We start from the raw sequence: 14,206 nt of genomic DNA on the forward strand, positions 1-14,206 counted from the left end.
TGGAAAGCTCTCTGGCAGGAGCAGACGAATATAGGGGAACAGCACAAAGAGATAGGCTGGATGGCTAGGCTGGGACCAGGTATCAAAGGTTTTGAACTTGAACCTATAGCTTTGGCTCTTGGACAGGGTGTCTTTCCCATGTTTCCATTTCATTTCCCTCCTTTCTCAGGGTCAACTTTTGGAGCCTTTGCCTCTAAAGATCCTCTGATTGGGTGGTCCTCATGGGAGATGGATGAAGGGGTTTCTAAAGGCCAGTGCTTACAGGAAAAAAGCAGTTTGTAGACTTTTGGAAAGGGCACCAAAACTCAAGGTAGATGTGCCATTAAAGGGTTGGTGTCGTTGGCCTTCCTTCATAGTCCCTGAAGTCCCCGACTTTCCATTTCTTTTCCCCTGGCTGCTAATGCTAAGGAAGATGAGTTCATCTTAAAATCCTAGGGGGAAAGCTTTGTGCTAATGAGGACCAAATGGGCCACAAAGGTCTGTAGCTACAGACATTAAGCACCTACTGTGTACAGAACCCTGACCTAGGTGTTGACGGAGATTGGGAGCTTAAACATAGTCTCGGCCCTTGAAGAGTTTTCTAAAGAGGAATAAGACAACTGGATAATGATAATCAGCACTCTTGCATGAGTACATCAGAAAAGTCCGCCATTAAATGATGCGGTTCAAGGGGGATAGTCATTACCAATGGGAGGGAGAGGAAGTATCAAGGAAGTTTTCGTGATGTAGGCATATTAAAGGTGGCATATGATTATGGGATGGTCAGCATTCCAAAGGCAGAGAGGAGTAAGGGCAAGGCAGGCACAGGGGACAGTAGGAAGTATATAGTTATTATTATGACCCCATTTGGGGTTTTCTCCACAAGGATATTGGAGTGCTTTGCCATTTCCTTCTCCAGCTCATTTTACAAATGATGAAACTGAGGAAAACAGAGTTAAATGACCTTACCAGGATCACACAGCTAGTAAGGGTCTGTCAGGCCAAATTTGAACCCGTGAAGATGAGTTTTCCCAATTCTAAGCCCAGGGGGGTATCCCCTGCCCCACCTCGATGCCTCTCCATTCTGGGTGTTAACCAGAACTTTGTGATGTTGACATTGGAATGAACTGCCTCTCCTGACCCCTAGCCAGACCACGCCACCTACAAAGGGTGCCACCAGCCCTTGTACTAAGGCAGAAACCCCCAGCCTGGCTGGCAGCAGCAAGAAAAAGGGAAGGAGGGCGGCATTAACTGTGGCTCACATCAGAAGCCAGTAGGACTCTTAAGAGCAACCTAGAACTTGGATCTCTGGAGCCTGTTCAGTACAAGGCAAAGTAACTTCCCTCTGGTAGCCAGAGCCTGTTCCAAGGAGGCCCTCCTGGGCAGACTGTGCCATCGCTGGGGCCACTCCCACTCCCCTCCCCATCCTGGGACAGTTCAAACAAAGCAAGTTTCCTCTTGTAGTTCCCCTCCTTATTTCTGGCCACCTACTCCAGGCTCTGTAAGAGACCCCCCCCCCCATTTATCTAAGACCTTGGAGATCAAGGGCCAGTTTCTAGGCAATCACCAAGGAAAAAGTGTCTTTCTGAAATCCCAGGGCCTGGCCTTGGGCTATAAATGGGAGGCAGCCAGGCTAGTAAAGCTGGAATCTAGATGAATAGAACTGGAATGAATCCAGCTGCTCTGTGTGGGACTGTCCGTGTCTCTTAGTAGAGGCCGAGGGATGGCATGGCTGTGACTACTCCTATGAACTGGGGCTGCCAAATCCCTGGAGCCCCAAACCCAAACCGAATTTAATCTGTCTGTTTTCTCTGTAAAACAGGCGCCCTGCAAAACATACCTTCGAGTCCTTATAACAGTCAAATGAGCTAATACATGTAAAATGCTTTGCTAAACGTAAAGCCTGTTAAAATATTTTTTATGATGACTCTAGTGATCATGATGATAATTACCTTGTGGGTGCTGACTGCATGGCACTTGTAAGGTTTGATATGAAATCCACAGGGTTCTTTTTGAAACATCTGCACTAAACTGATAGATTCAGAGAAAATCTGAACTAGTAGAATCCTAGAAATCACTTCATCTCTAGGTCAAGGGTTTTTTCTTAACTTGATTACTGCAGAGCTCTGGGGAGGCTGGGGATAGATTTCAGGGATTCCTCATCTTGGATTGGGGGAAAATTCAACTTCATTTTCACTTACCTGTAACTGAAATTTAGCATTTCTTTCATTTAAGATTTTTAAAAAATATTATAAAGAAGAATCCATTTTGTAGATTTCACCAGACTGCCAAAGGGATCCAACTCTCTCTCTCTCTCTCCCTCCCTCCCTCTCTCTCTCTCTCTCTCTCCCTCTCTCTCTCTCTCCCTCTCTCTCTCTCTCTCTCTCTCTCTCTCTCTCTCTCTCTCTCTCTCTCTCTCTCTCTCTCTCTCTCTCTCTCTCTCTCTCTCTTTCTCCCTCCCTCTCTCTCTCCCTCTATCCTTTCCTCCCTCCCTCTCTCCCTCTCCTCTTTTTCTCTCCCTCTCTCCCTCTCCTCTCCCTTTCTTTCTCCTCCTCCCTCTCCCTCTCTCTCCTTCCCTCCTTCACCTCCACACACATACTCTGTCTCTCTCTCCCTCTCCTTCTCTCCCTTTCTTCCTCCCTCTCCCCCTCTCTCTTTCTCCCTCCCTCCTTTATGTTAATGCACTCTGTCTCTGTCTCTCTTCCCCTCCTTCTCTTCCCCCTTTCTTCCTCCCTCTCCTTTCTTCTCTCTCTTCCTTCCTCTCCCCCTCTCCTTCCTTCCCTCCCTTTCTCTCTCCCTCCTTCCTTCACCTCTTTCTATGTCTCTCCCTCTTCCTCCTGCTCCCTTTCTCTCTCCCACTTCCTCCCTGCTTCCTCCTTTCATTTTGTAGAGGAGGCCCAGAAAGATGCAATTTTCCTAATGCCTCCAGCAAATCAGTGACAGTCAGATTAGAACTCTTTACCCCTCCTTTGTCATATTTTCCATTTAAAGCAGACTAAACCCCAGCCACCCCTCAGTGTGGGACCTGCTTACTATTTTGGTAGTACTGTATGACTCTACTGTGTGTCTATTTTCCTGCAAAGAAGTGGGAATGAAAAGAGCTTAGCAGGCTGGCATGAATTCTCAGGCCTCTGCCAGACACTGGTGGTGGGGATGGGAGGGAGGGGGAGGAAGAGCAGGAGGATGTGACTGACTCCTTGGTAGGGAGAGTGGAAGGGCTCTGTCCTTGGGCGCTAAGAGACCCTCCCTGTGCTATCCGAGAAGGGGAAGGTAAATCCTGGAGTGGACGCCCGGAATGGGGGAAAGGTCAGCTGCACATGAGAAATGTCTCCTTGAGGCTACCAAGGGACTCGATTTCTAAAAATAAGACTACTTAACCTTACATGTGTTTGACAGGTACCGAAGGCTTTCCGTAGAAGAATCCTTTGAGGTTAATGGGCCCAAATACGATTATTCTCCATTTACAGGCAGGAGGTCCCTGGAACCCATCTCCTCTGACCCTGGTCCCCAACCCCTACCCTTTAAATCCGTAATGGCTTCTGGGAGGCAAGAAGAGCACCGGCAGCACTCATCCTATGGTGGGAGGAAAATGGAGCCCCATTGGTCTAGTCGGTGGCTATAGAGGCAAGCTGATTAAGTTAAGCACTTAGTGAAATTGCTTTCTAGTATCTGAACAAGGAATGAGATTCTTTATTTAAAGGGAGACAGCTGCGGCCTAAGTGGTTATTAAAAGCTAAGGTCAAGGCTCATTGTGTATTGGGGCAGGAAAAGCTTTTTTTCCCTTTCTTCACACTGAGGGGTTGTGGGAATTATAGAACTGGGGGAGGGGGCAGCCACCCTGAAGAAAGGGCCTGAAATAAAAAAGAAAATAGGGCTGGAAACAGAAAATATCTGTCCTATCAAATTTAAACCCCTCTGGGGCCACTGGGGCCCCTCCTCATGTGCCTACAGACTTCTCTCTCACTGATCCCCAATAGGTGTTTTCCAGGCCATGACCACACCCAGGGGCCACCTTCCAGAGGCCTAAAAGGCTGTCTCGTCTTTTTCCTCCCTCTAGTTCATGTCCCAGCTAGAGTTCCACCTGCTCCATGAACCCCTACCCCATAACCCCAAGACCCAGACGCTTATCTCCCTCTGCCCTAACATGCACTCATGGTCTCTCCTATTTAGTTTAAAGTAACATTGACTTCAGTACATTCTAAAACGCCACTTTCTTGAGGACACTCTTATCCTAAATTCCATTCTCGTTCTCTGAAAACTACAAACAAATCCGTTAATATCCTAAGATCTCGAAGGGCAATTAAAGTGGTTTTGAAGGCACCACATTTTGGTGTCCAGGGGATGATGACCAGGATGGTGAGAGGACTGAAGAGCATGACCTACAATGATTATCTGAAAAACACTTGAGGTGGTTTGGCCTGTGGAGGGGATGATTTATGGGATGGGGAGGGAGATGCTCCCTGACTTCAAATGCAGTGAATAGAACATTGGATTTCCAAGAAGTAGAATTAGGTAGACCTCATTCAGAAAGCCGGCTTCAGAATCTGACTGTTTCTTTACCTGTAATAATTAAAATTGTGATTCTGAGGCTGCTGGTAGCTTTAATAACTTTATTAAATCAAAGTAGTAATAGTCAAGAGAGGGAAAGGAAGGAAAGAGGTAGAGAGGTATTTAGCTTACTAATCTATTGGCCGCCATGATGGATTGAAGCCCAACACCAACAATGGCTCCTCCAGCCTCCACGCTCCAGCCAGAAGACCCCCAAAGACCACTTATCAGTTGTTTTCTCCACCCACTGGCTCTCCCAGGTCACATCTCAGGAACCAACCATGGTTTCTTTATTTGCCTGGCCACCTGTGGAATCAGTTTCCTGTCTTGTTGGATCCTTGGCTCTTTAACTTCCTTTCTATGAGGGCTTCTCCAGGTCACTGAGAGATGATGTTTAAAAAAAAAGCAGCATAATGGAGAGAGATTTACTTCCAACATACCTCAGTTTCTCCCTTTGTAAAATAAGGGAGAATTAAATGATCATCCTAGTGCAAATATCAATAATATGGAAGTAGATCTTGATCAAAGGCACATGTAAAACCCAGTGGAATTGTGTGTCAGACATGGGAGGGGGAGGGAGGACAGGGAAAGAACATGATTTTTGTAATCCTGGGAAAATGCTCTAAATTAATCAATTAAATAAAATTTTAAAAAAATAAGAGAGATTTACTTACATGAATAAAGTTTTCTTCCTGCTCTAAGTCCTGGTATCCTAAGATCGTTATGCTCTTTGCTTTACTCTCTAATTACAGGCTCCTGATTAATCAATCAATTGGTTCAATAGGAATTGTGTATTTGTTTTTGTATCTCCATTACCTAATACAGTACCTGGTATGTAATAGGGCATTAATAAATTCCGGAATTGCATTAAGCTCCCACTGTGCTAGGCTTGGGGATACAAAGGAAAACCAAGAAGCTGACTTTCTTGATGGGATGGGGCAGCAGATCACCTGGGTGAGGCACAGGTAATGGCATGCATTCAGGAAAGGGGTGCTGCTTAGAACAAACTTTTCATTGGGTCCCATCAGTCCCCCAGTGTGGCACAAGGAAATGGCCCCCAGCTCTGCAATCAAAAGCTCTTGATTCCCAAATCACCTCTGATGCTTCCCAAGACTGTGAATTTTGGCTATTCACCTTAATATCCTTTGGTCCCAATTTCCATTTGCATGGGGAGATGGTTAGCTTAGATGGCTTTTTGAGGTTCCTTTTGAGTTCTACGTCTATGATCTATATATGCATAAGAGCTAAGTACAGATAAATAGAGCAAGGTTCTCAGAGGCTTTTTTCCCTCCTAAATTTGGGCAACTACAGAGACCTTCCAAGAAAAATAGGATACTTGTTTCTATAGAGATGGAGTAACCTACGTGGAGAATATGCTATTGTTTAGTCCTGCCCAAATCTCCATGACTCTATTTGGGGTTTTCTTGGTAAAGATACTGGAATAGTTTGCCATTCCTCTTTCAGCTCATTTTATAGATGAAGAAGCTGAGTTCAACAGAATTGAGTGACTTGCCTAAGTTTGCACATCTAATAAATATCTGAAGCTACATTTGAATTTAGGTCTTCCTAATTGATGCTCTATCCATTGTCCTACGTAGATGCCACTAGAGAATAACCAAATACCTAACTCCTACTAATTAATTTATCCTGGGAAAAGTTGAATCACTCCTGCAAAACAGGCAATAGGTGACTGAATACTGAGTGCTTTCCAAACTTCCCTCGCTGATGTCTTCCACTTTGGTCTTTATTTTTGTCTTGTTTTTAATTTTATTTTTATTGCCATGCAAACCACACTTCCATATTGGTCATTGTTGTAAGAGCAAACTTAAACATAACCAAAACCCCCAAATGAAACCAAAGACACACTGATGTGAATGACGACTCCATTAGTTCTTTCTCTGGAGGTAGATAGCATTCCCCATCATTAGTCTTTCAGGATTGTCCCAGATCATCACATTGCTGAGAGCAGCCAAGTTTTCACAGATAATCATCATCCAGTATTGCTGTTAGTGTGTACAGTGTTCTCTCAATTCTGTTTATTTCACTCTGCATCAGTTCCTGCAGATCTTGCCAGCTTTTTCTGAAATCATCTTACCATTTTGCTTTTTTTCCCCCCTATAAACCCTTACCTTCTGCCTTAGATCTAATATTGTGTATATGTTCCAATACAGAAGAGCAAAAAGGGCTGGTCAATGGGGGTTAAGTGACTTGCCCAGGGTCACTTAGGTAGGAAGTATCTGGGATCAGATTTGAACCCCTGCCTTCCATCTCTAGGCCTGGCTCGCAATCCACTGAGCCACCCAGCTGCCCCTCTTATCATTTCTTATAGCACAATAGTATTCCATCACCAATATGTACCCCGATTTGTTCAGTCATTCCCTAATTGATGGACATCCCTTCAATTTGAAATTCTTTGCCACCACAAAAAGAGGGGCTATAAATATTTTTGTACAAATAAGTCCTTTCCTCTCTTTTTTTCCCTTTTTTTAAATAATATATTTTATTTGATCATTTCCAAGCATTATTCGTTAAAGACATAGATCATTTTCTTTTCCTCCCCCTCACCCCCCATAGCCGACGCATAAATCCACTGGGCATTAGATGTTTTCTTGATTTGAACCCATTGCTTTGTTGATAATATTTGCATTAGAGTGTTCATTTAGAGTCTCTCCTCTGTCATGTCCCCTCAACCGCTGTATTCAGGCAGTTGCTTTTCCTTGGTGTTTCCACTCCCATAGGTTATCCTTTGCTTATGAATAGTGTTTTTTTCTCCTGGATCCCTGCACATTGTTCAGGGACATTACACCACCATTAATGGAGACGTCCATTATGTTCGATTATACCACAGTGTATTAGTCTCTGTGTACAATGTTCTCCTGGTTCTGCTCCTCTCGCTCTGCATCACTTCCTGGAGGTTGTTCCAGTCTCCATGGAACTCCTCCACTTTATTATTCCTTTGAGCACAATAGTATTCCATCACCAACATATACCACAATTTGCTCAGCCATTCCCCAATTGATGGGCATCCCCTTGTTTTCCAGTTTTTGGCCACCACAAAGAGCTCAGCTATGAATATTTTTGTACAAGTCTTTTTGTCCATTATCTCTTTGGGGTACAGACCCAGCAGTGCTATGGCTGGATCAAAGGGTAGATATTCTTTTGTCGCCCTTTGGGCATAGTTCCAAATTGCCCTCCAGAATGGTTGGATCAGTTCACAACTCCACCAGCAATGAATTACTTTCCTCTCTTTTTTAATCTATTTGGGATACAGACCCAGCAGTGGTATCACCAGATCAAAGGGTATGCACAGTTTTATGGCCATTTAGCATAGTTTCAAATTGCCCTTCAGAACAACTCCGCCAACAATGCATTAGTGTCCTAATTTTGCCACATCCCCTCCAATATATAAATATATAAATTAATTAATAAAAATGACAATTCTACCTAAATTAATATATTTATTCAGCACCATACCAATCAAACTGCTAAATAATTGTTTTATAGAACTAGAAAAAATAATAACAAAATTCATCTGGAAGAACAAAAAATCAAGACTATAAAGTAAGAAAATATTTTAAAGTCAGATCTAAACAATTAGAAAATATTAATATTTTTCGATTATTTTTCTAATTGTTTATATCTGACTTTCTTTGTGTGAAAAATGTTTTGTAATTGTGTTCATACAATTCCTGTGTTTGCCTTGGCAAGTAGATTCCAATATAAAATATTGTTTATAGTGATTTAAAAAAGGATTTCTCTTTCTAACTCTTGCTGATGGACTTTATTGGCATTATGTAGAAATGGTGATGATTTGTGTGGATTTGTTTTGTATCCTGCAACCTTACTAAAGTTATTAATTATTTCAACTAGTTTTTTAGTTGATTCTCCAAGATTTTCTAAATTTACCTTCATCCAATTCTCTATGTTTACCATCATATCATCTGCGAAGAGTGCTAGTTTAGTTTCCTCCTTGCCTAATTTAATTCCTTCAATTTCTTTTTCTTTCCTTATTGTTAAAACTAGCATTTCTAATACAATATTAAATAATAGTGGTGATAATGAGCATCCTTTTTTTACCCCTGATCTTAGTAAGAAGGCTTCTTAATCCCATCGCAGATAATACTTGCTGAGTTTTAGGCAGATACTACTTATCATTTTCAATTAGCAATAATGGTGCCTTGGTTAGACCTCAAAATCCCTTACCTGAGAAAAGAAAGGAAGAAGTTTTTCCTCATAAATATAATAGTCCACTGGGGGGGAGGGGCAAAGCCCAAGGCTTCAAGAAGAAACTGGGAGGGAGAGGGTTGGAGAAGGGAGGGAGTGAAGGGAGGAGGAGGTTAGGAAATATATTGATCTACTAGTCATCAGTAGGGATTAGTAGGCAAACTCCAGAGCATTCCCCTGTATCAGTGTCTCTCTGTAGTACCTCTACCTCCATTGTAACTAAGTACCATCAGGTGTGTCCCCATACTAGCAGCAGTTCTCTAGTCATAAGCCAGAGTACATCAGTCACTGCAGCAACAAGAAATAGTGTCACACAAATTAACCCTTTCTATTTCACCTTGAAGGAAGGAAGGATTCAATGAGGAACAAGTGATTTAATTCTAGGCATGGGAAATGAAAGGCACAAAGTAGGAAGATGGAGAAAAGAAAAAACCTTGGCAGAATCAAAGAGTACTTCAGGGAGAGTGATGTACAGGGAGTCTTGAAAGATAGATCTTAACCAATTATAAAGGTATTTAAAAGTAAAACACCATCATATTTATCGTATACATTTATATAATATTTACATTTTTATACATATATAGACATTTATTATATATAATATTCTATACATTATGCCATCCAATGCAGCTGAGGAAGTCTCCAGGTGTAACGACTTTTCGTACCACTGGACCAAGGCTTCCAACACCGAGAGAGTGGGACTGTCTCTGTGCATCGACTTTTCCACTTAAATCTCCTTCATGCACAAGTGTCTTTGTGCAAACTCATCTATACACCATAGATGAAAACACACAAAGACAATCGTCATCCTCAGTTACCAAGAGACTACTTCTATACCCAGGTGATTATTACAATTTTTAAGAGTTACCAATGTCTTCTTTTCTTATAGGGATACATATCATTTTAACTTACTGGGTCTCTTAAAAAAAAGTTGGGTTTTTGTTTTGTTTTTCTTCTCCCCCCCTCCCTTTCTTCATTACCTTTTGATGATTCTTTTGAGTTCTGTGTTTGGGCATCACATTTTCTGTTCTGGTCTGGTCTTTTCTTTACAAATGCTTGGAATTCTTCTATTTTGTTAAATGACCATACTTTCCCTTGTAAGAATATAGTCAGTTTTGCTGGGTAGTTGATTCTTGGTTGTAGACCTAGTTCCCTTGCTTTCCGGAATATCATATTCCATGCCTTTTGGTCCTTTAGTGTAGATGCAGCCAGATCCTGTGTTATCCTCACTGTAATTCCTTGGTATCTGAATGATTTCTTCTTAGCAGCTTGTAATATTTTTTTCCTTGGTCAGATAGTTCTTGAATTTGGCTATAACATTCCTGAATGTTGTCAGTTGGGGATTAAGTACAGGAGATTTGTGGATTCTTTCAATCTCCACTTAATTGTGTTTTGAAATGTATTTTGAGTTCTTCCAAAGCCTGTGTCCAATTCACTGGAGTTTCTGTGCTTTTTCTTGGTGTTTCTTCATCCTTCTTTGTCCTATTTGCTCTTTGTTCATTGCCTGGATAGAAGCTGTCAATTGTATTTTTTCTTTTTCTGTTGTTTGCTCATATTTGCCCCTTCTTTCCCCCCTGTTGTTGCCTGCACTCTTGCACCTCTCATTATGTTTTGGATCTGTGGTTTTGGGCATTTCTGTCAGACTTCCCCCTTGGTGCTTAGTCAGCAAATCTCTCAGTCCAGTCTGTGGGGGAGGGGTGTTGGAGTTTGAGCTTCCTTGTCCTCTGAAGGCTTTGATGAGATTAAGTCCAGCTGGTTTGAACTTCTAGAGCTGGGTGGGCCCTGAGGCCAAAACCTTGGGGGGGGTGGGTGGAATATGGAGTGTCCCTGGGCTTCTTCTCCAACTGCTTCCCCACTGACTATGTTTGATGCTCTGAGCCTGGCACAGTAAGTACCAGTAAGGTACTCCCTCCAGACCAGCACCCTTGACCACCCAGAGGTTTCATCTACTGCTGGAGGCTCAGCGCTCTAGGTGGGGGAGGGGTCCTGGGACCTTCCTTCTTCCTTCCCCTTAAACCCGAGTGCTCTCAAATTCCAACTTTTTTGGGGGGGGGAAGGGGGGCTACCTTTTAAGTTGAGTTCAGCGGGAGGGTTCCTTGGCTCTGTCTTCTTGTTAGGTTTGATTTTTCAGTCCCCTAGGAGCATTTAATTTTTAATAGGTAAGGAAGGATTTTCAGAGGTCTGAACTGTTGTGACCTCTACACTGCTATCTTGACTGGTTGTTTACTTTCACAAGTACTTAAATCACTTATCCCTAGTTAGCTATATGTTACCTTGCTTTCCATCCTGACCTCTTTGATATTCCTGAAGTTTTTTTGTTTCCTGACCTCCCTAATTCTCATCCTTAGGCTAATTAGTATCTTGTCTGATGCCAGCATAAGCTGCTTGACCTCCTGGGGGGGGGGAGCTGGGTCTGTTTTCTAAAAATGCAGGGAGGGATTGATCTGCTTTATCTACTTCAATTTTATTATCTTCCCTTATTCAGACTACTTCAATGAAAAACATACTAATAATTCACTAATGTAAAATGTTCTTCCTTTTCAGTCAGGGTAATAAGTGAAATTTTGCTCTATTTCAACCTAATTTAAACAACTTGACTATAAGGATTTTGTGGATAGGCAAAGAAGGCAAGAAGAGAAAACATATAGATTCACAAGTTTCTTCTCATTGCCTTTTCCCCCATTAAAAACAAACAAACAAACAAACATCCTTAACTTTTGTCTCAGCATCAATTCTAAGACAAGAGTGTCAAGGGCTAGGCAATTAGGGTTAAATGGGTTGCTTAGGACCACATAGCTCAGAAGTATTTGATGACAGAATTGAACCTAGGTTCTCTCGGCTCCAGTGCTAGTGCTCTATCCATCTTTAACCTAGCTTCCCCACATTATGTGGATTTTTAAACATTTAAAATCCTTACTTTCTGTCTTAGAACCAATATGGGCTCCAAGGTGAAGAGTGGAAAGGGTTAGGCAATGAGGGTTTAGTGATTTGCCCAGGGTCACACAGCTAGGTCATAGCTCTGAGGTCATTTGAATCCAGGTCCTCTGCACTCCAGTTGCTCTACTTAGCAGCCTCTCCCTCCCCACCACACATTCCCTCCTTATGTCATAAAAGAAATTTAGCCAGGTTTCTCGCCCTGACATCTCTCCTCAGTTTGAGAGTCACATCTTAATCTGGACATTTCACTGTTAACACAAATTCAACATGACCAGAACTGGGTTTATTATATTAAACGAGAGAAGGAGAAGTGCTGTAACACTTAGAAATCATCTAGCCCAACCTCATTTTAAAGATAAGGAAAACCTGTTTTTCCGTCATGTCTTCATTATTTCTGTTAGAGGCATCATTGTCTACCTACTCCCGTGCCCTACCTTAGGGACTTGGAGATTCACAATGTTTATTGAGTGACTTCCTGTTCCCAATCCTGTTCTGTGCTGCCTTCATGCAATGGTTCACACTCCATCTATGCCTGGAATGCCATTTACACCCCCCCCCCCATCGGATTCCTATCTATCCATTAAAGATCAATTATTGAGTTAAAAATATAACGTTTAAATGAAAAGCGAATTCAGTGCTGTTTTTTCTCTTGCCAATAGCCCACTGCTTTTCATTAATAGGGAATTCATACCTTTCAAGCATTTTAAATCACATTATGTATCAATGTGTGGTTTTGGAGGAATTGTTTAAATTCTTTTCCTAACTTTCTTTCTCTTCAAGTTAGACTCAGCAAGTCCTTTGTAGTAATGACTGTGTTGACTTCAATTTTGGAGTGAAGCAGCCAGAGCAATTATCAACTCTTTGGACTTATTGAAGCCAACACAATACTTGTTGCTGTATTTTTTAATACTTATAGTAAAAAGAGATCTAGTGAATTTTCACTGCCTCCTGGAAGCCTTCTCTTCTCTCATCACCTTGGCTGGAGATCCCTCTCAACTCTCATATTAGTAATTTGTGCCTCTCTTATGTACTTATGATGCATTATTTTCTTCTGTGGTTATAAAAAGTATGTCATATTCCCTAATTGGGGCTACTTCTGGACTATAAGCCCCATGTCAGCAATGATGTCTCTCTTGTCTCAATTTTGCACACCTAACAAGTGCTCTATACCCAATTCTTTCCTTCATAAATATCTGTTTAGGTCAATTTAAAATAAAGAGGCCTCATTTTTTTTCTGTTTAAGAAAGATGATCATATTTTGTGATTCCAAATTACACTTTCCCTTTTCAGTCTCTAAATGGTGACATCCTTGTGTTCATCTTTAATGTGAACTGATATAGTTAGTAACATATTTGAATGGGTAGTGAGGTGGTTCAGTGGGTAAAGCCAAGCCTAGAGATGGTGGAAGATTAAAATTGTGAGACTGGGCACAAATTTGATTATTTTATTTAATCATAAAGTAGTAGGGGAAAAGGATGAGAGAGAGAGAGAGAGAGATTACTTTCCTCCATTTTGCTTGCTCTTCCACAGCATCCACATGGACCTCCCAGTCAAGATCAACTTGGAAGACAGAAAATCTGATCTTGCCTCAGTTTATCAAACATTATGTCTGTCCACTGACTCTCATAAGTCATGCCTTGTGAGTGAACTATTTTGCCTGGGCCACCTATGGAAGCAGTCCAGGGGACATCCATCCTGCCTCCTGCCTCATGATCCTTCATCTCAGTTGCTGGCTTTTCTGGCTGACCACAGAGGGCACCAGAGTTCCCATTCTATCTTCTTGATCAGAATTCCATCCCCCACCCCCCATAATATCCTTCACACAACAGGAGGCTATGGGTTCAAATCTGGTCTCAGATACTTCCTAGTGGGTGACTCTGTACAAGTCACTTAACCCCAGTTTCCTATTGTAAAGGATAATTTTAGGGTTGTGACCTAAACTAAATTAATTTGGTCACCAAGGAATATCCCAAATAAAAATACTCAAGTCAGTTTAGAAAATCTATGGTGGTTTAATCAATATAGAGGGAAGAAATCAAGGAGAAGAGAGAGGGAAAAGATATAGGATTTCTCCTGCCTGGCCTATGCCAGGCAGAATTCAAAGTCCTCCACCACAAGGTTTCTGAAGAAGATTAGAGGCTTCTAAGTGGATAGTGTTTGGAAGGTAAAGGAGAAAAGGATCAGCCTAAATTCTGAGTAGGCTACTCAGCTTTTCCCAGTATAGTAACAAGGAAAACTCACTGCTGAACCAGACAATAACTGCAGCCATGCCAAGATGCCAAGATGCTCAGCAAGCTGCTGCCAGCCACCTCTCTGCTGACAAAGAGGTCAGAGAGAGGAAGTGACGCGAAATATATAGACGGTTTTACATCACTTTCCTGTATCTCACATGTACCAACGATATCTTAGGCTTGACTTATGACAGCCCAGTTGTTTCTGATTTGTCATTTGCTAGCATATGTCTGTCACAGGCCATCCTGCTAAATACTTAATCCTTAAGTATGGGTGTAGATATTCC

The 14,206-nt window shown here is 42.0% G+C and overlaps 1 protein-coding gene across 1 annotated transcript in view; it reads right to left on the bottom strand.

The window, feature by feature from the left end:
- Positions 1–4,788: 4,788 nt before the first annotated feature.
- Positions 4,789–14,206, bottom strand: part of CFAP221 (cilia and flagella associated protein 221) — a 144,611-nt gene continuing 135,193 nt past the window's right edge. Inside the window, exon 25 of the mRNA XM_007494060.3 lies at positions 4,789–4,907. The gene's annotated coding sequence lies outside the window, so the exon portion shown is untranslated. The remainder of the gene's footprint in view (positions 4,908–14,206) is intronic.

This window comes from Monodelphis domestica, chromosome 4, assembly GCF_027887165.1.
Source record: "Monodelphis domestica isolate mMonDom1 chromosome 4, mMonDom1.pri, whole genome shotgun sequence".
Taxonomy (NCBI): Eukaryota; Metazoa; Chordata; class Mammalia; order Didelphimorphia; family Didelphidae; genus Monodelphis; species Monodelphis domestica.